We start from the raw sequence: 27326 nt of genomic DNA on the forward strand, positions 1-27326 counted from the left end.
AGATCACACCCGCTGCTACTCCGGCCCTTAATCTGGAGCAGATTGTGCCGTTGGAGGACGGGTGGATGGACCCCGCCACGGAGGCTACACACTCAGCGGCGATAGAGCCGAATACTGGCTTCACCTCCTATGAGACTTGTGTCATTGGACCCTTAGATTCGTCCCCGGCCACAGGCTCCGAACCGCTTGTGTCCATGCCTATCGAATCTGATTGGGCACCGATCATGGAGTTTACCTCTGCGGATATCTTTCAGCACTCGCCCTTGGGCGAAGTGCTAAATTCATTGAGGTCTCTCTCCTTGTCAGGAGACCCTTGGCCGAACTATGTCCGGCTTGAGTGGGAAGCGGACGACAAAGAAATTCATTCCCCACCCACCACCCACTTAATAGCCACTGTCGACGACTTAACCGACATGCTTGATTTCGGCTCTGAAGACATCGACGGTGTGGACGATGATGCAGAAGAAGAAAAGGAACCACCGCCCATAGGGCGCTGGACAGCCACCCTAAAGAAAGCAATGGCAATAAGGCAACGGAGGATAATCCCCTCGAGTAGCAATCTAAGCACAGGCGTCATCGACGCCGCTCTAAGCCCCACCATAGCAAAATCAGCGATACCGGCACAAGAGACAATAACGTTCTGGATAGTGCCGAAGACGAAGACAATCCCCTCCAGCCAGGCTTCGAGCAGGAGGATGGGCAAGCCAGCCCTAAGGAAAAGGCGACAGACGGAGAATCAGAGGATGACAATTACATGCCCCTCTCTGACGATGAGGTGAGCCTCGGCGACGAAGAATTCATCGTACCTAAGGATCCTGTCTAGCAGGAGCGCTTCAAGTGCCGGTTCATAGCCACAGCAAAAAGCCTGAAGAAAAAGTAGCAACAGTTTCAAGCTGATCAAGATCTGCTAGCGGATAGATGGACCGAGGTCCTGGCAGCCGAGGAATACGAACTCGAGCGCCCAACCAAAAGTTACCCAAAGCACAGGTTGCTACCCCAACTCGAGGAGGAAGCATTAAAGCCTACACTACCAGCGTATGATGCGGCTGACTGGCCACCTCGTGGCCGAGAGAAAGCGTCGTATCAGCCCAAAGTCCAGCCCGCACCCTGTCGCCAGTCAAACAAAAACACCAAGGCCTGGGGCTACACGCAGGACCTGCGAGACGTATTGGAAAACAAAGCAGGACATAGAAGATCGATGTACGGATCACGGGGGCATGCCCCAACGCGTGACGACGACCGTCACGCCGAATATACTAAAAGCAAATCCGGCCGGGCCGAATACAGCAGACAAGACTCGTATGAACTGCGTCATGATATAGCCCGGCACAGAGGCGCCGCACACCCCCTATGCTTCACCGATGGAGTAATGGATCACGAATTCCCAAAAGGGTTTAAACCCGTGAATATTGAATCATATGATGGTACAACAGACCCCACGGTATGGATTGAAGATTTCCTCCTCCACATCTATATGGCCCATGGTGACGATCTACATGTCATCAAGTACCTCCCACTAAAACTCAAAGGGCCAGCTCGGCATTGGCTGAATAGCCTGCCGGCAAACTCCATTGGCAGTTGGGAGAACTTGGAAGACGCATTCCTTGACAACTTGCAGGGCACTTATGTGCGACCACCGGATGCTGATGACTTGAGTCACATAACCCAACAGCCCACAGAGTCAGCCAGGAAATTCTAGACTCGATTCCTAACTAAAAAGAACCAAATTGTTGACTATCCGGATGTCGAGGCCTTAGCAGCATTTAAGCATAACATCCGCGACGAGTGGCTCGCCCGACACCTCGGCCAAGAGAAGCCGAGGTCCATGGCAGCCCTCACAACACTCATGAACCGCTTTTGTGCAGGCGAGGACAGCTGGCTGGCTCGCAGCAACAACACGTCAAGAAATCCTGGCAATTCAGATGCCAGAGATAGCAACATCAAGCCACGTCGCAACAGACACAAGCGCCGCAACAACGATGACAACGCCGAAGACACGACAGTCAATGTCGGATTCAGTGGCTCTAAGCCCGTCAGTGGAAAAAGCCGTTCAAAAGAAGCAATCCGGGCCCGTCCAGTTTGGACCGCATACTTGATCGCTCGTGTCAAATTCACGGCACCCCCGATAAACCAGCCAACCACACCAATCGAGAATATTGGGTGTTCAAACAGGCCGGCAAGTTGAATGCCGAAAACAAGGAAAAGGGGTTGCATAGCGACGATGAGGAGGAGCCCCGGCCGCCGAACATAGGAGGACAAAAGAAATTTCCTCCCCAAGTGAAAACGGTGAACATGATATACGCAACCCATATTCCCAAGCGGGAACGGAAGTGTGCACTACGGGACGTCTATGCAATGGAGCCAGTCGCCCCAAAGTTCAACCCATGGTCTTCTTGTCCGATCACTTTTGATCGCAGGGACCACCCTACTAGTATCCGTCATGGCGGTTCTGCCGCATTGGTCCTTGACCCCATCATTAACGGATTTCACCTCACTCGAGTCCTTATGGACGGTGGCAGCAGCCTGAACCTGCTCTATCAGGATATAGTGAGCAAAATGGGTATCGACCCCTCAAGGATCAAACCCACAAAAACCACCTTTAAAGGTGTCATACCACGTGTAGAGGCATGTTGCACGGGCTCAATCACACTAGAAAGTGGTCTTCGGATCGCCGGACAACTTCCGAAGCGAGGAGTTGATCTTCGATATCGTCCCCTTCCGCAGTGGCTATCACACACTGCTCGGACGAACCGCATTCGCCAGATTCAATGCGGTACCGCATTATGCATACCTCAAGTCAAAATGCGAGGACCTTGCAGGGTTATAACAGTTAATGGAAACACAAAACGCTCGCTCTGTACAGAGGAGCAAACTGCGGCCCTCGCAGCAGAAGTACAAAGCAGCCTTCTGAGGCAAACCGCCAATTCGGTGATAAAGCCCCCGGACATCTTAAGCGAGTCCGGACTACCCTGCAACAGGATCACCCGGCACGTTCAGAGCTTGCCTAGCAATTCGGCCTCCGTCCTAGTCCTAGTCAAGCAGCGAAATTTGTGCCGCGCGTACATAATTACGCACTCAAGATACCATGGGCATAGGCGGAGGCACAGCTATGGCACGGTCAATAATGCGGCTCAACCACCTCAGGACCCATATATCTTTACCATTTTCTTCCTTTCAGGACCCTATTCTCTGAAGGCCCTCTCCGATAGCCTGATTATTGGACCCATCGTGGGAAGGAAACACCAAGGAAGCAAGAAGCTTTGACGTATAAGGGAATCCCCAGGTGGTCTCTGATAACGATCACAATACCTGTTTTACATACCCACACGCAGCTTGCCCTTGGATAGGACATGTCAAATAGTCCTATTTTTGCTTATTGCACTACTTGTATATATACGCTTTGACATATCATTTAAATGACAATGTACAACGTTAGCTTATTATTGCATTTCTTCATTATTTCCCTGTTTGCTTATTTACGAAAAATTGCACCCATACATTTTGGTACGTCCAGTGCGCCAGGGGCTTCAATGTACCCCATAACACGAAAAGAAAAGTCTGAACACTTTCGACAGTGCGGCACCCCGAACTTATAGCATTATATGCATCAGCTCCGAATCATGCCTTGGGTCAATAGTTGGGTTTTCCCGGCTCCCATGTTTTGGTACCTTACGTTCCTCTATATCGGCTAAGGTAGCACTGAGAGAACTACTGCGATTGTGTCCCGGTTCTTCCGGACGAGCACCTCAGTAGAGAAAGCCGAAAACTGACTGTCATGATGCGGCGAGAGCTGGTCACCGTTCGAGAGGTCTCAAATCCTTAAAGATTTTTTCCACTTCGGGCGAGGAATCGGCCTTGCCCGATTTAGGCGTATGTAGCGCCCCAAGTTCGGCCTTCCGAATACTAGGGGCTTGGGCAAAATTAAAATTGTAGACTTGTATGGCAAAGTGAGAGTGATAAAGTTGTATAGTCTGATTGCCTTGTTCGCTGCGCTAAACACCTCCTTAAAGGACCAATTTTTTTGGATAAAGAGTGTTTAAGATTTATCCCAAACACCTCAGTACTAGTTACATGGGGGTAGAAGCCGACGACAGGCCAACTCTCAGATTTTATAAACAACCGCGTAGAAGGTAATATTTTGAATCGACAAGCGTTAAATAGCGCACATGAACTCGTTTTCATATTAGAGGATCACATGAGTACATTCATTCAAATATTACATCCTTAGCACATTCCTCCGCCACAAGGCGGGCACCCTTCAGGACACTGTCATAATACCTTTCGGGGTGGCGATGCTCCTTGCCCTCTGGTGGCCCCTCCTTCACCAGCTTTTCAGCATCCATCTTCGCCTAGTGCACTTTCGCACGGGCAAAGGCCCTACGTGCACCTTCAATGCAGACAGACCGCTTTATGACTTCAAACCGTGGGAAGGCATTCACAACTCGCTTTACCAGGACGAAGTAGCTGCCAGGCATGCGCTCGCCAGGCCACATCTAGACTATGAGACCTTTCATGGCCAGTTCGGCCGCCTTGTGAAGCTCGACCAGTTGCTTCAGCTGGTCGCTCAAGGGCATCGGATATTCGGTCCCAGCATATTGAGACCAGAACAACTTTTCTGTCGAGCTGCCTTCCTCCGCCCGGTAGAACTCCACAGCATCCGATACGCTGCGTGGTAGATCTGCGAACACTCCTGGAGAGCTCCGAATTCGGGTAAGTAAAAGAAAAGTCTCCTTCACATGCTTGCTTTGCATAATGAATGCCTTACCCATTGCTATCTTCCTGACCGCCCGAATCTCCTGGAGGGCCTTTTGGGCTTCGGCCTTGGCATTTTGTGTGTTCTCGAGGGCCTTCGCAAGCTTGGACCCCTGCGTCTCAGAGTCACGCTCCAAGGACTCGTATTTCTTGACGAAATCCTGGAGCTCATGCTGAACCTCGCCGACTCGGGCCTCTTGCTTCTCTCGCTCGATGCGCTCCTTGGCCGCTCTGTCTTCAGCCTCGGACGAAGCCTTCTTCAGGGCCGCCACTTCGGTCGTGGCCCCTAGCAAAATTCATGATGATCCTATGATCTAATGACCACTGTTTTCTTTATCAATATATAGATGGGGTGTCACTTACCTTTGTTCTCTTCAAGCTGCCTCTTGGTCAGGCCGAGATCTTCCTCGGACCGCTCAAGGTCCTGCTTCAGTCCCGAGACCTCCGCAGTATGAGCGGCAGTGGCCAGCAGCGAAGCCTTCTTATTCACATAGACATATTCTCATTAGACTCCTGTGATTGTTATTTGATCCTCTGTTTGGCCTTTCTTTGCGAACACCAAACAGAGCATCAGGGGCTACTGTCTATGCTGTGATATTTTCTCATAATTTGATTACTTACCTCAAAGCCTGTTAGGAGGCTCGCACAGGCTTCGGTCAATCCGCTTTTGGCGGACCAAACCTTCTCAACCACCGCACTCATGATGGTGCGGTGCTCTTCGTCAATGGAAGCGCCGCGTAGCGGTTCCAGCAAGTTGCCCGATGCCTCTGGATGGACAAAGGCCATCGGCACAGACGGCTCGCCCCCCTTAGCGAGGGGTCGCCTGACAGAATCCGGAACCACTGGAGGTTCCAGCGCAGTATCCGGCTGGGGGCCAAACTTGCTACGACCCTGTCCTTAGAACCCATGGGAGTCTTACCCCCCATGCGCCCGCCATCTGGGATGTCGCCTTGGGGTGCCTCCAAATTTATCTCCGCTTGGTCCGGTGCCCTCTGAGACAACTCCTTGATGTCGTCCGTGGGCCGGGGGGGAGGTGGCTGTTGGGAGTGAATCGCTGTTCATCACCGACTAGCCCAAAGATCCATCTGAAGAGGATACGTCGATGTGGGCTTTGGATGGACTTCACGATCATGTTTGACATGATAAGAAGCAATAAAGAAACATACCAGAACTATTATAGTATCCGGATACTTACGACTTCACCAGGGGCTTGTCCCGGGGCAACCAATCCTCGTTGCTCTAAGAGGCTGTTGTGGAGTGGTCCGGAAGGAGGGTCCCTCCCTTCTTGGACCCTTCAGCCTCCCCAGATGGGGCGGCCTTCCTTTTCTTGTCCCCCTCGGTTGGGGGGGGGGGGGAGAACGTTCCTCTTCCGCCTCCTCGTTTTCGTGGGAGGAGTGCACCTCGGTGTTTTCGGACGATGAGTCCGATAAAACCTTGTGCCGGAGACCTTTCCTGGTCCCCGCGACCTTCTTCTTGGCCTTCTACTCCGGTACCTCATAGGGTGCTAGAACCGGCATCTCCGTTAAGAGAGCCTTTGCTGGATCTTTGGGCAGTGGGGCCAGACAATCGATCCGCTCCGCTATCACTACCCAGTCCTGTTAAAATGGCGTGGAGGCTCAGATCCCTCACATGATTATACTGGGGAAAGGAACATCTTGTGAGATATAAAGAGCTTACCAGATTGGCAGGGTGCTTTGCGCTGAGTCCGCGATCCTTGGTAAGGGGAGGAGGTACCTCGGCGGCCTTGAACAGCACCTTCCAGACGTCTTTGTGCGTCGTGTCGAAAAGCTCTCGCGGCATCTGGTGCTTGGCCGGGTCGAACTCCCACATATTGAATGCCCGTCTTTGACACGGAAGGATCCGGCGGAACAGTATGACGTGGAACACGTTGACAAGCTTTATTTTCTTGCTTATCATATTATTAACACAGCTCTGGAGTCCGGTCAGCTCCACTGATGAACCCTAGGATAGGCCCTTCTCTTTCCAGGAGGTGAGCCGCGTGGGGATGCCGGATCGAAATTCGGGGGCCGCCACCTAGTTGGTGTCGCGCGGCTCTGTGATGTAGAATCACCCTGATTACCACCCCTTTACGGTCTCCGCGTTTGCCACCCCTTCAAGCTCTATGATGTCGCAATGCCCTGTGATGTCGAGCCAGGTGACGTTGGGCATTTTGCCCACCATGGCGCCTCCGCACTCCGCTTGCTGGCCGACCACCACCTTCGGTTTCACGTTGAAGGTCTTCAGCCACAGGCCGAAGTGGGGCTTGATGCAGAGGAAGGCCTCGCACATGACGATAAACGCCGAGATGTTGAGGATGAAATTGGGGGCCAGATCATGGAAGTCCAGCCCGTAGTAGAACATGAGCCCGCTGAAAAATGGGTGGAGGGGAAATGCCAGTCCGCAGGCGAAGTGGGTGAGGAATACAACCCTCTCATGGGGTTCTGGAGTAGGGACGATCTGCCCCGCGTCTGGGAGCCGGTGGGTGATGTCTGCGGCTAGGTATCCGGCTTCCTAGAGCTTCGTAATGTCCTGCTCCGTAATGGAGGAGACCATCGACTTGCCTCCCGCTCCAGACATGTTTGGAATGGCTTTGCAAAGAATATGAGAACTTGGGCATTGGAGCTCGAGTGCGCGAGAATGGATGGGAAGGGGAAGAAGGAGGCGTGTGTGAAAACAAGGAATCGTTGTCCCTTTATAAAGGCGGTAGAAACTGTGCGCCTCCCCACTTGCCCCATGAAATCGCTTATTCCCCAAGCGCCACGATTGATGGCACGGTTGGGTTACCCATACTCGTATTGATGAGAATCCCGTGATAAGAGGACACGATCTTTGCTTCGACAAGACATGCCAAGGAAACCGGCTCGCAACATGTGCAATAGCTGGTTGAGAAAAACGGTTTGAATAAAGACCGGGTCATGGTGTGATGTCACGTTATGAAAAGTTATGTGTGGAATATTGCACTCTCTACGGTGGTATGTGGAATTTTTTTCGCAGAGTCGGACACAATCCTTGTGTTCAAAATCTTCTATGGAGTATTCGGAGAAGGAACCCGCCTTGCAATGCCGAAGACAATCTGCGCGCCGGACTCATCGTCATTGAAGTCTGGTTGAGGGGCTACTGAGGGAGTCCTGGATTAGGGGGTCCTGGGACAGCCGGACTATGTACTTTGGCCGGACTGTCGGACTATGAAGATACAAGATTGAAGGCTTCGTCCCGTGTCCGGGTGGGAATCCTTCTCTGTAGGACATGTAGATCTCCTTCTCTGTAACCAACTCTGTGTAACCCTAGCCCCCTCTGGTGTCTATATAAACCGGAGGGTTTAGTCCGTAGGACAAGAACAATCATAATCATAGGCTAGCTTCTAGGGTTTAGCCTCTACGATCTCGTGGTAGATCAACTTTTGTAATACTCATATCATCAAGATCAATCAAGCAGGAAGTAGAGTATTACCTCCATCGAGAGGGCCCGAACCTAGTTAAACATTGTGTCCGCTGCCTCCTGTTACCATCAGCCTTAGACGCACAGTTCGGGACCCCCTACCCGAGATCCGCCAGTTTTGACACCGACAGAGGGTTGTGTAGTATTTAGCTTACAAGGATTGACTGGACACCATCGATGCGTACTCTATTAATTAATTTAATGGGACTTATTTATATGCCTGTTACGAGGGGAATCTGCATGTTATTTAATCTATCTCTTCAATCTACTTACTAGTTTCCTCCTCGGCCAATGGAACATCTATTGCTTCCTAATTTGGAACTGAACTAAAGAGAAATCTTGGTCAAGTATTGGGAAAAGAAAAGAGGCCCTTTTCTTTTTCAAAACTAAGGAGATGTGCATAGCATTGTAAAGATCGGCGGAAGAGGAAGGGTGTAGTTAAGTTACAATATCTTCTATTTCCAAGTCAATAGGCTTCTTTTGATATAGGAAACTATTCCTCTGCTCGCTATACCCAAACCCTTGCCATTTCCTCGATCCCCGTTGAGAAAACAATCAATTGACCATTTTAGGACCTATTCTTCATAATATAGAGGTATCAATGATCTAGAAACGATGAGATGACTCCTTTTCGATCCTTTTCTGATGCAATGAATGAATTACCACGCTTTCTGCTGACTGATAAAGAACTTTTTGATGATCGATTGCTTAACCCATGATCTGATGATCTTGCTATAACATAACGATACTACATTTCCCCTCTTCCTTGTCTCTACTTACTTGTTCATTTCTTGACTCGAGGGAGGGGCTCTATATAGCTGTTTTGCCATCTTTCTGGGACTCTTAGGTGAGCACTTAGGCCAAGCCACAATTACCGCCAAACAGAAGGGGATAAATGATCTCACTGGAAAAATTTGCGTAACCCCCCCCCCCCCCGGTTTTTGGCATGATTTCAAGATTTTGACCTCATTTATGAGAAAAGAACTTCGTTTTGCATTAACCCAAAAGAATCTCCTTATAATTTTAATGCCCAATATGCAAGTATACTCCATACGTGTCGAGGCACGACTTGGGGTATAAGCGCATATTGGTATGGTCGCAAGAGTGGTTGTATCTTTGCTCATCTCATGTATTGAATAGATAGAATACGAGCTTTGGCTTACAATCGCCACAATGTCACACAAATATCGTCAAGTTATACAATCATTCAAGATGAGCACAAAGTCCGGCTACAAATGAAATCAAATGAATAAAAGACAACCACCCGTGCTAAGTCCCGATCGACCCTACTGGGCACCACTACTGATCATCCGGAAAGGAAACATAGTAATGACCACGGTCCTCGTCGAACTCCTACTTGAGTTCAGTGGCTTCACCTGCATCAGTCTCATCGGCACCTGCAACTGTGTTTGTAGTATCTAGTGAGTCACGAGGACTCGGCAATCTCAAAACCCACGATAGCAAGACTATTTAAGCTCATAGGAAAAGTATGGGTATATGATGGAGTTGCAGCAAGCACTAAGCATTGTATGGTGGCTAGCTTACGAATACAAGAATAAGATGAGAAACTACGCAACGGTCGTAATCTAGTAACGATCAAGAAGTGATCCTGAACTACCTACATTCAAACATAACCCCACCGTGTTCTCTTCCCGTACCTCATCAACAAGAGACCGTCACGGTCACACACACGGTTGGTGTATCTTAATTGAATCTGGTTAAAGTTCGCTACAACAGGATATTAACAACTCCCATCTGCCACATAACCGTGGGCACGACTCTCAAAAGTTGAAACCCTGCAGGGGTGTCCCAACTTAGCCCATGATAAGCTCACGATCCGCAGAGACAATCCGCCATCGTGGGACCCTCCGATCAAACTCAGAATCCCGATGCACAAGACATTTCGACAATGGTAAAACAAGTCCAGCAAGGCCTCCCGATGTCTCGACACCCTGATAATAGCCGCGTGTATCTTGTCTCAGGCCACGGCAGATGAGCGACGCGTACAGGTGCCAAAATAACCCAGGTTGCCTTGGGGCGGCCCCGGCGCAGTGCTCTAGGTTGGACCAACCCTCATGAGGAGCATTGGCCCGGGGGTTGATTAAAAATCCTCGGGTTAATTACTCCCTATGCAAAATTTTAGTCGTTATTAGGCAAATGGTAAACCCAATGTTGGGCCTTGGTGGAAGAGTTTTATTCAAAGGGAATTGTCAAGAGGGGCCCATAAACCCTCACCATGTTAGGGAGGCAAAATTCAAGGAACATAACACCGGTTTGCCGGAAACTAAGGCGGCAAGAGTGGAACAAAACACCGAGCAAAAGGACAAGCCTTCCACCCTTTACCAAGTATATGGATGCATTAATTAAATAAGAGATATTGTGATATCCCAACATATCCATGTTACAACATAGAACAACCTGCACTGCACATGCAACTAGCAATGCTATAAGAGGGGCTGAATAAAAGCAGTAACATAGCCAAACAACAATTTGCCAGGAAGGTCGGTTAGAGGCTTGACATGGCAATAAGGGAGGCTTGATACAAAAGTGGTAGGAAGCGCAAGATAGCAATAGAACGAAAAACTAGCAAGCAAAGATAGAAGTGATATCGGGGGTAATGATCATCTTGCCTGCAAAGTTCTCAGGGTTGTCGACAGTTTGCTCCTCGTAAACGTACTCGACAGGATCCTCGTTTGCAAACTCGTCTCCCGGATCTACCCAAAGCAAGAACACAAGCAACGGAAAAACAATCAATCACAGTGCAATGCGCAAGCAACATGATGCAAGACAAGGCATGAAATGCAATATATGATGTGCAATGCATATGGGTACTCCGGAAGGGAAAAGATGAATGTGGCACCAACTTGGCAAACCAAGCATGCCACTGGTTAGATGAATGTTTGCAAGCTTGTGGAACTCTTCACAGTGCATATCATGGCATAGTAAAGCAACAAACAGTAAGAATACACGTTTATGCGACTAAACATGGTAAGATCATGGTCATAGGATGCATGGAGCACTAGCAAAAGACATGGGAAAAATGAACTTCCTGTTAACAGACTGACAACAATTACATTTAACAAAATGATAGCATGGTAATGACAAGCTAAATCACCCCATAATTGCAAACAAAGGCATGGGTGGATAGAGCATAACAATATCTTCAAATAATCCTTAATGAGCATCATCAAAATATGCATGGATTCACTTGTAGCATCAAGTTAACATGGCAACATAATGTAGCAGGATAATACTTAGCAGGAAACACTAAGTCCTTGAAATCAGCAACATCAAGTGGGCTACTTGGCATGCTTGTGCTAGTCACCATAGGGCACATAAAAATAAAAGGATTGCTCCACTTTAAAGATGGCATGAAGATTCCCCTAAGACACGTTGACATGATGCGCAAAAGATAAACACAAAAAGCTATGAAAAAGACATTGGCAAGTTATGATAGTTTTTAGCAGATAACATAATTTAGCACTTTTGCAACGAAGATTAGGTTATCAATATGGACAGTAACATGCATGCAAAAGACACTAGCTTGTAGAGCATCGCGAGATGAACAATTTGACATATCATGCACGTGAAACAAACCTACGAGCAGGAAGTTATGCACGGTCAAACATGCGCACATCCCGTAGGAAATTCTGGGACTTAGACGTTTATACCTCGTAGATCTAAGGTTCTTCCGTGCATGTGAACCGAGGTCGACCGAGAGCTCACTAGTGATGGCGGTGTGTAGGTGGCCGGCGAGGTCAGCAGCGAGGTGCCCCGGGCCGGATCTGGCCAGATCTGGCCGGCGGCGGTGGAGGGCGGTGAGGCGGCGCTGCTGCCACGGCGCGGCGGCACAGGAGGGTGCAAGCAGTGACTGGCTAGGTGGCTGGCGGCGGCCGTAGCAGGCAGCCAGGAGGCGTGGGGAAGGCGGCTCGGTGGCGGAGCGGCGCCGGTGGGCGGCGCGCGGCGGCAGATGGGCTCTGCGAATCCGCTGCGGGCTCACGGGCCAGCGGCGGTGGGAGGCGGCGGAGGACACTTGGCGCGCCCTGGTTCGTCTGGGGTGGCGGCTGGACGCGTTCGGCGACGCGGGGAGGGGACTGGCTAGGGTTTGCCCGTGAATTATGGAGGGGAGGCCTATTTATAGATTCTAGGAGATAGGAGAGGGCTATTGAGGTGCGGTTTTCGCCCACACGATCATTATCCAATGACGGAGAGCATGGAGGGGGTTTAGATGGGCTAGTGGGCTGTTTTGGAGGGGTGTTGGGATGCAAAGAGGGGTTTCAGAGGTTACACGGTTAACCGTTGGGGCATCGAACGACCTCCAGACGGAATGAAATTTGACAAGCGGCCTACCGGTGTGTACCAAGGCCACTCGACAAATCTCGGCCCATTCCGAGAATGTTTTTCTCCCGCTCACAAAACGAGATCTGAGAGGTGGAATGGGTGCATGTGTGACTATCGGATCCCGAAACGGACAACGGGGAAAATGACCGAATGCAAGAGATGAGCACCAATGGAAATGAGATGCACATGATGACATGAGATGAAATGCAGGACATGAACAAAATGCAAAAGGAGGACAAATCCCAACCATGGAGGATATAACATATAACATTGCCGGAAATGGCAAGAGTTCGAGTTACAATTATGGAATGTTACATCCGGGACGCTACAACTCTCCACCACTACAAGAAGATCTCGCCCCGAGATCTAGGATTGAAGAACTCCGGATATTCAGAACGAAGGTTATTCTTGCGCTCCCAAGTAGCTTCTCGGTCAGAATGGTGAGACCACTTAACTTTCAGGAACTTGACCGACTTGTTGTGAGTTTTGTTCTCGGTTTCTTCAAGAATGGCAAACGGGATGGTCCTGATAAGACAAGTCTACTTGGAGGTCAATATCTTCGAAGTTGATAGTGCGCTTGGGCGTCTTGAAGCACTTGCGTAGTTGTGACACGTGAAACACATCGTGCACATTTGAGAAATTAGAAGGGAGCTCAAGTTGATAGGAGAGGTCGCCTCCTTTGCCAATGATCTTGAAAGGACCCACATATCTAGGGGCAAGCTTCCCTTTGATACCGAAGCATTGAGTGCCTTCCATGGGAGAGACACAGAGGTGGACATGGTCTCCGATCTCAAAAGCCAAGTCACAGTGCTTGTTATCATAGTAACTCTTCTGGCACGATTGCGCGGCTTCGAGATTTTCACGGATGACTTTGCATATTTCTCCAACTTCTGAGATCAAGTCATTGCCAAGAAGTTGGCGTTCACTAGTCTACGACCAATTGAGAGGAGTACGACACTTTCTGCCATAGAGAATTTCGAAAGGGGCCTTGCCCGAACTTGCTTGGTAGCTGTTATTGTAGGAGAACTCGGCATATGGGAGGCAATCTTACCACTTCATACCGAAGGAAATGACACAAGCTGTAAGCATGTCTTTGAGGATTTGATTGACTCTCTCGACTTGGCCACTTGTTTGAGGATGGAAAGCCATGCTGAAGTGAATGTTGGTGTCCATGGCCTTCTGGAAGGAGTCCCAGAACTTGGAAGTGAAAATGCTTCCGCGGTCTGAAGAGATCAATTGAGGAATCCCGTGTAACGAGACAATTCTGGAGGTGTATAGCTCTGCCAACTGAGTTGCCATGATAGATTCTTTGATTGGAAGGAAATGATCCAATTATGTAAGCTTGTCAATGACAACAAAGATAGCATCATTTCCACGCTTGGACTTGGGAAAGCCAGTGACAAGGTCCATTTCGATATGACCAAACTTCCATTCTGGAATAGCAAGAGGTTGGAGGAGACCAGATGGTCGTTGATGTTCTGCTTTCACCCTTCGATAGACATCACATTCATTCACGAATTGAGCAGTCTCTTTCTTCATGCGAGTCCACCAATACGACTGCCTAAGGTCATGGTACATCTTCAAACTGCCTGGGTGGATGGAAAGAAGAGAATTGTGCGCTTCGTTCATTATGACCTTCCTTAGATTGCCCTTAGGAACCACTAGCCGGTCCTCGAAGAATAACTTGTATTTTCCATCAATGCGATAGCACTTGTATTTGGAAAGGCCCTTGGCAACACCATGTTTCACCTTTTTTACCATAGTATCAAGGAGTTGTGCCTCACAAATTTGATCTTCCATAGTTGGAGTGACTTGAAGGTTGGCAAGAAAACCTTGAGGAACAACTTGGAGGTTGAGCTTGCGGAAAGCTTCAGAAAGATCAGGTTGGAATGGATTGAGAATTAAGCTGTTGCAATAAGCCTTTCTGCTCAATGTATCTACAATCACATTAGCCTTGCCTGGAGTGTACTCAATGCTTGGACTGTACTCTTAAATCATTTCGACAAAACTAGTTTGCCTAAGGTTGAGGTTGGGTTGAGTGAAGATATATTTGAGGTTCTTGTAATCGATGAAAATGTCCACTTGCCTTCCCAACAAGAGATGTCTCCATGTTATTAATGCATGGAAAACTGCTGCCAACTCAACATCATGAGTGGGGTAGTTCCTTTCATTTGGCTTCAACTGACGAGAAGTATAGGCCACAACTTTCTTATCTTCCATTAACGCAGCATCGATACCTTGCAACGAGGCGTCACAGAAAACTTCGTATGGCTTGGACTCATCAGGAGTAGTTAGAACCGGAGCTATGACGAGTTTCTCTTTGGGAGTGTTGAAAGCAGCGTCACACTTAGGAGTCCAGGAGTACTTGACATGCTTTTGGGGGAGGTTGTAAAGAGGCTTAGTGATATTTTTGAGAAGTTCTCAACAAATCTTCGGCAATAGCTTGCAAGCCCAAGGAAACTATGGAGCTGCTTGACATTCTGAGGAGGCTCCCAATTCACAATTGTAGAAACCTTCTCCGGATTAACAGAAATGCCCTTGGTGGAGATGATGTGTCCAAGTTGAAGAACTTCATCAAGCCAAAACTCACATTTGGATAACATTGCATAGAATTGATACTCTCTAAGCTTGTCGAGCACCAATCGCAAATGCTTGGCATGATCCTTCTTATTCTTGGAGAACACCAAGATATCATCGAGATACACTGGGACAAATTCATTGGTGTAGGGGTTGAAGATGAAGTTCATCATGCGAGAGAAAGTTGGAGGGGCATTGACAAGCCCGAAAGACATGACAGTATATTCGTAAGAACCAAAGCTTGGTCTGAATCCTGGCTTTGGGATATCTTCTTCACGAATGCGAATCTGGTGATAACCCATATGGAGGTCGAGCTTGGAGAACTCCTTTGCACCTTTGAGTTGCTCAAATAACTTGTTGATATTGGGAAGTGGGTATTTATTATTGATTGTCTTCTTGTTCAATGGGCGGTAATCAACGCAAAGTCGGTCCGTGCCATCTTTCTTCTGGAAAAAAAGAACACCACAACCCCACAAAGATGAACTTGGTCTGAATAGACCAAGACGCTCTTGTTCATCGAGCCGTTTCTTCAATTCTTTCAGGTCTTTTGGCCCAAGCTTGTATGGGCGCTTGCAAACAGGTTCTATATCAGGCTCAAGATCAATAACGAACTCGACTGGCCGGTGAGGGGGCATACCCGGAAGCTCTTTTGGAAATACATCTTGATACTCACAAACAACTGGGATCTGAGAAATAGCGTCTAACTCGCCTTTCTCGTTGAGAGAGAACAACCGAATGGTTTCATCATGAGCGTAAAAGATGATCAATCCTCAGAAGGGTGCGTCAATTTAATCTCCTTGGGAGCACAATCAAGAAAAGCCTTGTGCTGAGAAAGCCAATCCATGCCAAGAATGAGATCAATATCAGAATCACTGACACGTCTCCAACGTATCTAATTTTTTTATTGCTCCATGCTATATTATGTACTATTTTGGACATTATTCGTCTTTATTATCCACTTTTATATTATTTTTGGGACTAACCTATTAACCGGAGGCCCAGCCCAGAATTGTTGTTTTTGCCTACTTTAGGGTTTCGAAGAAAAGGAATATCAAACGGAGTCCAAACGGAATGAAACCTTCGGGAACGTGATTTTCTCACAGAACATGATCTAGGAGACTTGGACCCTACATCAAGAAATAAAGGAGGAGGCCACGAGGTAGAGGGCGCGCCTACCCCCCCCCCCCCCAGGTGCGCCCTCCACCCTCGTGAGCCCCCTGTTGCTCCACCGACGTACTCCTTCCTCCTATATATACCTACGTACCCCCAAACGATCAGATACGGAGCCAAAACCCTAATTCCACCGCCATAACTTCCTGTATCCACGAGATCCCATCTTGGGGCCTGTTCCAGAGCTCCGCCGGAGGGGGCACCCATCACGGAGGGCTTCTACATCAACACCATATCCGATGAAGTGTGAGTAGTTTACCTCAGACCTTCGGGTCCATAGTTATTAGCTAGATGGCTTCTTCTCTCTTTTTGGATCTGAATACAATGTTCTCCTCCTCTCTTGTGGAGATCTATTTGATGTAATCTTCTTTTTGCGGTGTGTTTGTTGAGACCGATGAATTGTGGGTTTATGATCAATATTATCTATGAACAATATTTGAATCTTCTCTAAATTCTTTTATGTATGATTGGTTATATTTGCATGTCTCTTCGAATTATCAGTTTTGTTTGGCCTACTAGATTGATCTTTCTTGCAATGGGAGAAGTGCTTAGCTTTGGGTTCAATCTTGTGGTGTCCTTTCCCTGTGACAGTAGGGGCAGCAAGGCACGTATTGTATTGTTGCCATCGAGGATTACAAGATGGGTTTTTTATCATATTGCATGAATTTATCCCTCTACATCATGTCATCTTGCTTAAAGCATTACCCGTTTTCATGAACTTAATACTCTAGATGCATGATGGATAGCGGTCAATGAGTGGAGTAATAGTAGTAGATGCAGGCAGGAGTCGGTCTACTTGTCTCGGACGTGATGCCTATATACATGATCATACCTAGATATTCTCATAACTATACTCAATTCTGTCAATTGCTCAACAATAATTCGTTCACTCACCGTAAAATACTTATGCTCTTGAGAGAAGCCACTAGTGAAACCTATGGCCCCCGGGTCTATCTTCATCATATTAATCTTCCAATACTTAGTTATTTCCTTTGCTTTTTTACTTTTCTTTTATTTTACTTTGCATCTTTATCATAAAAATACCAAAAATATTATCCTATCATATCTACCAGATCTCACTCTCGTAAGTGACCGTGAAGGGATTGACAACCCCTTATCACGTTGGTTGCAAGGAGTTATTTGTTTTGTACAGGTATGAGGGACTCGCGCGTAGCCTCCTACTGGATTGATACCTTCGTTCTCAAAAACTGAGGGAAATACTTACGCTACTTTGCTGCATCATCCTTTCCTCTTCAAGGAAATCCAACGCAGTGCTCAAGAGGTAGCAAGAAGATTTCGGGCGCCGTTGCCGGGGAGTCTACGTAAAAGTCAAACATACCAAGTACCCATCACAACCCTTATCTACCGCATTACATTATTTGCCATTTGCCTCTCGTTTTCCTCTCCCCCACTTCACCCTTGCCGTTTTATTCGCCCTCTCTCTCTCTATCCTCCCTCTCTTTCTCCATTTGCCTCTTTTTACCCGTTTCTTGCTTGCTTGTGTGTTGGATTGCTTGCTTGTCACGATGGCTCAAGATAACACTAAATTGTGTGACTTTACCAATACCAACAACAATGATTTTATTAGCACTCCGATTGCTCCGCTTATCGATGCTGAATCTTGTGAAATTAATGTCGCTTTGCTAAATCTTGTCATGAAAGATCCGTTTTCCGGCCTTCCCAGTGAAGATGTCGCTACCCATCTAAATAGCTTCGTTGATTTGTGTGATATGCAAAAGAAAAAAGATGTGGATAATGATATTGTTAAATTGAAGCTATTTCCTTTTTCGCTTAGAGATCGTGCTAAACCTTGGTTTTCGTCTTTCCCTAAAAATAGTATTGATTCTTGGAACAAGTGCAAATATGCATTTATCTCTAAGTATTTTCCTCCCACTAAGACCATCTCCCTTAGAAACGATATTATGAATTTTAAGCAACTTGATCATGAACATGTTGCACAAGCTTGGGAGAGGATGAAATTAATGATACGTAATTGCCCTACTCATGGTTTGAATTTGTGGATGATTATACAAAATTTTTATGCCGGATTGAATTTTGTTTCTAGAAATCTTTTAGATTCGGCCGCGGGAGGCACTTTTATGGAAATCAATTTAGGAGAAGCTACTAAACTCCTCGATAATATTATGGTTAATTATTCTCAATGGCATACTAAAAGATTTACTAATAAAAAGGTGCATGCGATTGAAGAAATTAATGTTTTGAGTGGAAAGATGGATGAACTTATGAAATTACTTGTTAGTAAGAGTGTTTATTCTGATCCTAATGATATGCCCTTGTCTACTTTGATTGAGAATAATAATGAATTTATGGATGTGAATTTTGTTTGTAGGAACAATTTTGGTAACAACGCGTATAGGGGGAATTTTAATCCTAGGCCTTATCCTAGTAATCCCTCTAATAATTATGGTAATTCCTACAATAACTCTTATGGAAATTATAATTAGATGCCCTGTGATTTTGAATCTAATATTAAAGAATTTATTACTTCGCAAAAGAATTTCCATGCTTTGATTGAAGAAAAATTGCTTAAGATTGATGAGTTGGCTACGAACGTTGATAGAATTTCTCTTGATGTTGATTCTATGAAACTTAGATCTATTCCACCTAAGCATGATATCAATGAGTCTCTCAAAGCCATGAGAATTTCCATTGATGAGTGCAAAGAAAGAACCGCTAGGATGCGTGCTAAGAAAGATGCCTTTATAAGAGCGTGTTCTTCTAGTTCCTATGAGAATAAAGATGAAGATCTAAAAGTTATTAATGTGTCCCCTATTAAATCTTTGTTTTGCAATATGAATCTTGATAATGATAGGACTGAATATGATCCACCTTTACCTAGAAGGCGTTCCAAAAATTCGGAGTTTTTATATCTTGATGCTAAATTTGATGAAAGTGGGATTGAAGAAATTAAAACCATAGATGTTGCTAAACCCACTATTTTGGATTTCAAGGAATTTAATTATGAAAATTTCTCTTTGATTGATTGTATTTCCTTGTTGCAATCCGTGCTAAATTATCCTCATGCTTATAGTCAAAATAAAGTGTTTACTAAACATATCGTTCATGCCTTGATGCAATCTTATGAAGAAAAACTTGAGTTGGAAGTTTCTATCCCTAGAAAACTTTATGATGAGTGGGAACCAACTATTAAAATTAAGATTAAAGATCATGAGTTCTATGCTTTATGTGATTTGGGTGCTTGTGTTTCCACGATTCCAAAGATTTTGTGTTATTTGTTAGGTTTTCGTGATTTTGATGATTGCTCTCCAAACTTGCACCTTGCGGATTCCACTATTAAGAAACCAATGGGAAGAATTAATTATGTTCATATTATCGCAAATAGAAATTATGTGCCCGTAGATTTTATTGTTCTTGATATAGATTGCAATCCTTCATGTCCTATTATTCTCGGTAGACCTTTCCTTAGAACGATTGGTGCAAATATTGATATGAAGGAAGGAAATATTAGATTCCAATTTCTGTCAAGGAAAGGCATGGAACACTTTCCTAGAAAGAAAATTAAATTACCTTATGAATCTATTATGAGAGCCACTTATGGATTGCCTAACTAGGGGCGTTAAACGATAGGGCTTGTTGGGAGGAAACCCAATTTTATTTTTATTCCTTGATTTTTGCTCCTGTTTAGTAATAATTAATTTACCTAGCCTCTTTTTTGGTTGTGTTTTTTGTTTTTAATTAGTGTTTGTGCCAAGTAGAACCGTTGGGAAGACTTGGGGAAATTCTTGTTAATCTTGCTCTAAAAAACAGAAACTTTAGCACTCACGAGAACTACTGCCATTTTTATTTGGAAAGTTCTATTTAGTTAATTCTTTTTGAATATGATTAATAGATAAATTCCACACGTCCAGAAATTTATTTTGGAATTTTGGGGGTTCCATATCTTGCGCTAGCTGCATATTACTACAGACTGTTCTGTTTTTTACAGATTCTATTTTTCGTGTGTTGTTTTCTTATTTTGATGAATTTTTGGCTAGTAAAATAGTTTATAAACCATAAATAAGTCGGAATACAGTAGGTTTAACACATATATAAATAAATAATGAGTTCATTACAGTACCTTGAAGTGGCCTTTTGTTTTCTTTCGCTAACGGAGCTCACGAGATTTTCTACTTTAAGTGTGTTGTGAAGTTTTCATGTTTTGGGTAAAGATTTGATGGATTATGGAACAAGGAGTGGAAAGAGCCTAAGCTTGGGGATTCCCATGGCACCCCCAAGATAATCTAAGGACACCTAAAAGCCAAAGCTTGGGGATGCCCTGGAAGGCATCGCCTCTTTCGTCTACTTCTATCGGTAACTTTACTTGGAGCTATATTTTTAGTCACCACATGATATGTGTTTTGCTTGGAGCGTTTGTATTATTTGAGTATTTTCTTTTTAGTTTACCACAATAATCCTTATTGTACACACCTTTTGAGAGATCCATACATGATTTGGAATTTGTTAGAATACTCTATGTGCTTCGCTTATATCATTTGAGTTATATAGTTTTGCTCTAGTACTTCACTTATATTTTTAGGGCACGGTGGTGGAATTGTTTTATAGAAACTATTGATCTCTCATGATTCACTTAGATTATTTTGAGAATCTTAAATAGCATGGTAATTTGCTTAAATAATCCTAATATGCTTGGTATTCAATAATAGTAAAAACTTCCTTATGTGTGTGTTGAATGCTATGAGAAGTTCGATGCTTGATAATTGTTTTGAGATATGAAGATGGTGATATTAAAGTTGTGCTAGTTGAGTAGTTGTGAATTTGAGAAATACTTGTGTTAAAGTTTGTGATTCCCGTAGCATGCATGTATGGTGAACCGTTATGTGATGAAGTCGGAGCATGATTTATTTTTTGATTGTCTTCCTTATGAGTGGCGGTCGGGGATGAGCGATGGTCTTTTGCTACAAATCTATCACCCTAGGAGCATGCACGTAATACTTTGCTTTGATAACTTGTAGATTTTTGCAATAAGTATATGAGTTCTTTATGACTAATGTTGAGTCCATGGATTATACGCACTTTTCTTCCTTCCACCATTGCTAGCCTCTCTAATACCGCGCACCTTTCGCCGGTATCATACACCCACCTTATACCTTCCTCAAAACAGTCACCATACCTACCTATTATGGCATTTCCATAGCCATTCCGAGATATATTGCCATGCAACTTTCCACTGTTCCATTTATTATGACACACTCCATCATTGTCATATTTCTTAGCATGATCATGTGGTTGACATAGTATTTGTGGCAAAACCACCACTCATAATTCTTTCATACATGTCACTCTTGATTCATTGCATATCCCGGTACACCGCCGGAGGCATTCATATAGAGTCATATTTTGTTCTAAGTATCGAGTTGTAATTGTTGAGTTGTAATAAAATAAAAGTGTGATGATCATCATTATTAGAGCATTGTCCAAGTGATGAAAGAGTGATGGAGACTATGATTCCCCCACAAGTCGGGATGAGACTCTGGACGAAAAATAAAAAAATAGGAAAGAAAAGAGGCCACATATAAAAAAAAGGAGAAAAGGCCCAAATAAAAAATGTGAGAAAAAGAGAGAAGGGACAATGTTTCTATCCTTTACCACACTTGTGCTTCAAAGTAGCACCATGATATTCATGATAGAGAGTCTCTCATTTCATCACTTTCATATACTAGTGGGAATTTTTCATTATAGAACTTGGCTTGTATATTCCAATGACGGGCTTCCTCAATATGCCCTAGGTCTTCATGAGCAAGCAAGTTGGATGCACACCCACTTAGTTTCTTTTGTTGAGCTTTCGTATACTTATAGCTCTAGTGCATCCGTTGCATGGCAATCCCTACTCACTCACATTGATATCTATTGATGGGCATCTCCATAGCCCGTTGATACACCTAGTTGACGTGAGACTATCTTCTTCCTTTTTGTCTTCTCCACAACCACCATTTAGTTCCACATATAGTGCTATATCCATGGCTCACACTCATGTATTGCGTGAAGATTGAAAAAGTTTGAGAATGTCAAAAGTATGAAACAATTGCTTGGCTTGTCATCGGGGTTGTGCATGATTTAAATAATTTGTGTGGTGAAGATAGCTCATAGCCAGACTATATGATTTTGTAGGGATAACTTTCTTTGGCCATGTTATTTTGAGAAGACATGATTGCTTTGTTAGTATTCTTGAAGTATTATTATTTTTATGTTAATATTAAACTTTTATCTTGAATCTTTCGGATCTGAATATTCATACCACAATTAAGAAGAATTACATTAAAATTATGCCAAGTAGCACTTCACATCAAAAATTATCTTTTTTATCATTTACCTACTCGAGGACGAGCAGGAATTAAGCTTGGGGATGCTTGATACGTCTCCAACGTATCTATAATTTTTGATTGCTCCATGCTATATCATCTACTGTTTTGGATATTATTGGGATTTATTATCCACTTTTATATTATCTTTGGAACTAACCTATTAACCGGAGGCCCATCCCAGAATTGTTGTTTTTTGCCTACTTTAGGGTTTCGAAGAAAAGGAATATCAAACGGAGTCCAAACGGAATGAAACCTTCGGGAACGTGATTTTCTCACCGAACATGATCCAGGAGACTTAGACCCTACGTCAAGAAATAAAGGAGGAGGACACGAGGTAGGGGGGCGCGCCTACCCCCCAAGCGCACCCTCCACCCTCGTGGGCCCCTTGTTGCTCAACCGACGTACTCCTTCCTCCTATATATACCTACGTACCCCCAAACGATCAGATACGGAGCCAAAACCCTAATTCCACCGCCGTAACTTCCTGTATCCACGAGATCCCATCTTGGGGCCTGTTCCGGAGCTCTGCCGGAGGGGGCATCCATCACGGAGGGCTTGTACATAAATACCATAGCCTCTCCGATGCAGTGTGATTAGTTTACCTCAGACCTTCGGGTCCATAGTTATTAGCTAGATGGTGACATCCATTAGAATCATGATAGACAAGCTAAATGAACGGACAGATATATGCAAAGAAGTCTTCACAATAAACATTCAAGTAGAGATTGAATGAATCAATTCCAAAGTTAACATTACATGACCATTAAGGTGAGAAGCCACTTAGACAAAGGTTGATGAATGAAACAACAAGGTACGACTGGAACAAATAAATGGTAAGGATTTCCCAATCCCATACCAATTATCTGTCGGGAGATTAACTAAGAGCTACTTGAATCCCCACCTATTAACTCCCAAAACTTTCTAGTTATGCAATTTGGTGTTGGGGATACAGGGAGGCACAATATATATCAAACAACTAACAAGCCCTACTCTCCACTTTATCCTTCTGTCAACACATAACCAAGAAAACTCCAGACATCATGTACCTCGACCTTCCAAAAGCATATGTTATACTAGTTGTGGCAATACTCCCGAACTCCCTCCCCTGTACTGGGTGGCGTCGAGGTTATCTCACCACTAACTGCATATAAGAGATTTTCGATGTCGGCGAGCTCAGGTATACTAGAACTGCAATGATAAAATTGGGATGACAACACCTCAGAGCTCAACTCCCCGGGACACTGCCACAACCCCTAAATGTCAGGAGGCACCAAGAATAATGTTCTCGTCACAACAATATCGGAACAATCGCAAGATACCCGCATGATCCTAATTTTTTTTAGTGAAAATGAGGACAGGGAAGTCAAAACATCTATGTCACGAGTCGTCACCATAGCGACGAAGGGCTAGAGGAGTAAAAAGAATCCTACCCTCCAATATATATAATCCTAAGACTCAAAACAGTTTTGCTCTAGACTCAACAACGTCAGCATTTCGATCAAGCAGGGGGCTCCTAAGTCGGGATGGCTCTGATTACCAACATGTAATGCCCAATATGCGACTATACTCCATACGTGTCGAGGCACGACTTGGGGTATAAGCGCATAATGGTATGGTCGCAAGAGTGGTTGTATTTTTGCTCATCTCATGTACTGAATAGATAGAATACGAGCATTAGCTTACAATCGCCACAATGTCACACAAATATTGACAAGTAATAAAATCATTCAAGATGAACGCAAAGTCCGGCTACAGACGAAATCAAATGAATAAAAGACAACCACCCGTGCTAAGTCCCGATCGACCCTACTGGGCACCACTACTGATTATCTGGAAAGGAAACATAGTAACGGCCACAGTCGTCATCGAACTCCCACTTGAGTTCAGTGGCTTCACCTGCATCAGTCTCATCGGCACCTGCAACTGTGTTTGTAGTATCTAGTGAGTCACGAGGACTCAGCAATATCAAAACCCGCGATAGCAAGACTATTTAAGCTCATAGGAAAAGTACGGGTATATGGTGAAGTTGCAGCAAGCACTAAGCATTGTATGGTGGCTAGCTTATGAATACAAGAATAAGATGAGAAACTACACAATGGTCGTAATCTAGTAATGATCAAGAAGTGATCCTGAACTACTTACCTTCAAACATAACACTACCGTGTGTTCTTCCCGAACCTCGTCGAAAAGAGACCATCACGGTTACACGCGCGGTTGGTGTATTTTAATTGAGCCTGGTTTCAAGTTCGCTACAACCGGATATTAAAAACTCCCATCTGCCACATAACCATGGGCACGGCTCTCGAAAGTTTAAACCCTGCAGGGGTGTCCCAACTTAGCCCATGACAAGCTCATGATCCGCGGAGACAATCCTCTATCATGGGACCCTCCAATCAAACTCGGAATCCCGGTACACAAGACATTTCGACAATGGTAAAACAAGTCCAGCAAGACCTCCCGACGTGACGACACCTTGATAATAGCCGCACGTATCTCGTCTCAGGCCATGGCGGATGAGAGACGCGTACAGGTGCCAAAATAACCCAGGTTGCCCTGGGCAGCCTCGCACAATGCTCTAGGTTGGACCAACACTCATGAGGAGCATTGGCCCGAGGGTTGATTAAGAATCGCCGAGTTAATTACTCCCTATGCAAAATTTTAGTTGTTATTTGGCAAATGGTAAATCCAATGTCTAGCTGGAAGAGTATTATTCAAAGCGAACTATCAAGAGGGGCCCATAAACCCTCACCGTGTTAGGGACGCAAAATTCAAGGAACATAACACCGGAATGACGGAAACTAAGGTGGCAAGAGTGGAACAAAACACTGAGCAAAAGGCCAAGCCTTGCACCCTTTACCAAGTATATAGATGCAATAACTAAATTAGAGATATTGTGATATCCCAACATATCCATGTTCCAACATGGAACAACCTGCACTGCACCTACAACTAGCAACGCTATAAGAGGGGCTGAGCAAAAGCGGTAACATAGCCAAACAACGGTTTGCCAGGAAGGTGGGTTAGAGGCTTGACATGGCAATAAGGGAGGCTTGATAAACAAGTGGTAGGAAGCGTGACATAGCGATAGAATGAACAACTATCAAGCAAAGATAGAAGTGATATCGGGGGTAATGATCATCATGCCTGCAAAGTTCTCAGGGTTGTCGAAAACTTGCTCCCGTAAACGTACCCGACAGGATCCTCGTTCGCGAACTCGTCTCCCGGCTCTACCCAAAGCAAGAACACAAGCAACGGAACAACAATCAATCACGTTGCAATGCGCAAGCAACATGATGCAAGACAAGGCATGGAATGTAATATATGATGTGCAATGCATATGGGTACTCCGGAAGGGAAAAGATGAATGTGGCACCAACTTGGCAAACCAAGCATGCCACTGTATAGATTCAGATATTTCGGTTGAAATCGATATGAAGATCACCGGAAACGGATACACAGTTTGCAAATGGCAAGCAAAACAAGAACAATGCAAAACTGCGCCTAACAGCAACATAGCATTTAAGATGCATCATGAAAATATGCTACAACACTCCAACATAAAAAAATATGATAGTGAAGTACAGGTGAAGCTCTACAAATAATGAACACTGAGCTACTGCTAGAACTCACTAGAACAAGTTTAAGACAACATGGCAAAAATGCAAATGACAACAGTTTCATAGACTTAGCAGAAATTCACTGATCATGGTAGAAACAACATCAGGTAGCAAAGTTTCAAGCTAGTAAACTACATGCTACAGAAACCTTTCATGGAAAAAAAGAGCATGGCATGCTAGCCCTAAATGCACTTAACAAAACTACCTTACTGAACTTGTTCCAAAGATCCATAGAAAATATGATATCATCAACGCAAACATGGCAAGTGATATGAACGGGTTTCAGACTTGCAGGAAAATCATGCATGGCAGAAACAGATTCATGATAGCAACTTTGGAAGCTTGTGGAACTCATCACAGTGCATATCACGGTATAGTAAAGCAACCAAAAGTAAGAAGACACGTTTATGAAACTAAACATGGCAAGATCATGGTCATAGGATGCTTGGATCACTAGCAAAACGCATGGCAAAAATGAACTTCCTGTTAATAGACTGACAACAATTACATTTAACAAAATGAGAGCATGGTAATGAGAACCTACAGCACCACATAATTGCAAACAAAGGCATGACTAGATAGAGCATAACAATATCTTCAAAACATCCTGACTGAGCATCATCAAAATATGCATGGATTCACTGGTAGCATCAAGTTAACATGGGAACATAATGTAGCAGGATAATACTTAGCAGAAAACACTAAGTCCCTGAAATTAGCAACATCAAGTGGGCTAGTTGGCATGCTTGTGCTAGTCACCACAGGGCACATAAAAAATACAAGGATCGCACCACTGTAAATATGGCATAAAGATGCCCATAAGACATGTTGACATGATGCGCAAAAGATAAACACAGAAAATGCTATGAAAAAGACAAATCAGCAAGTTATGATAGTTTTCAGCAGATAGCATCATTTAGCACTTTTGCAATGAAGATTAGGGTATCAATATGGACAATAACATGCATGCAAAAGACACTAGCATATAGAGCATCATGAGATGAACAATTTGACATACCATGCACGTGAAACGGAGCTACGAGCAGGAAGTTATGGACGGTCAAACATGAGCACATCTCGTAGGAAA

This window comes from Triticum aestivum, chromosome 4A (genome assembly GCF_018294505.1).
Source record: "Triticum aestivum cultivar Chinese Spring chromosome 4A, IWGSC CS RefSeq v2.1, whole genome shotgun sequence".
Classification (NCBI taxonomy): domain Eukaryota; kingdom Viridiplantae; phylum Streptophyta; class Magnoliopsida; order Poales; family Poaceae; genus Triticum; species Triticum aestivum.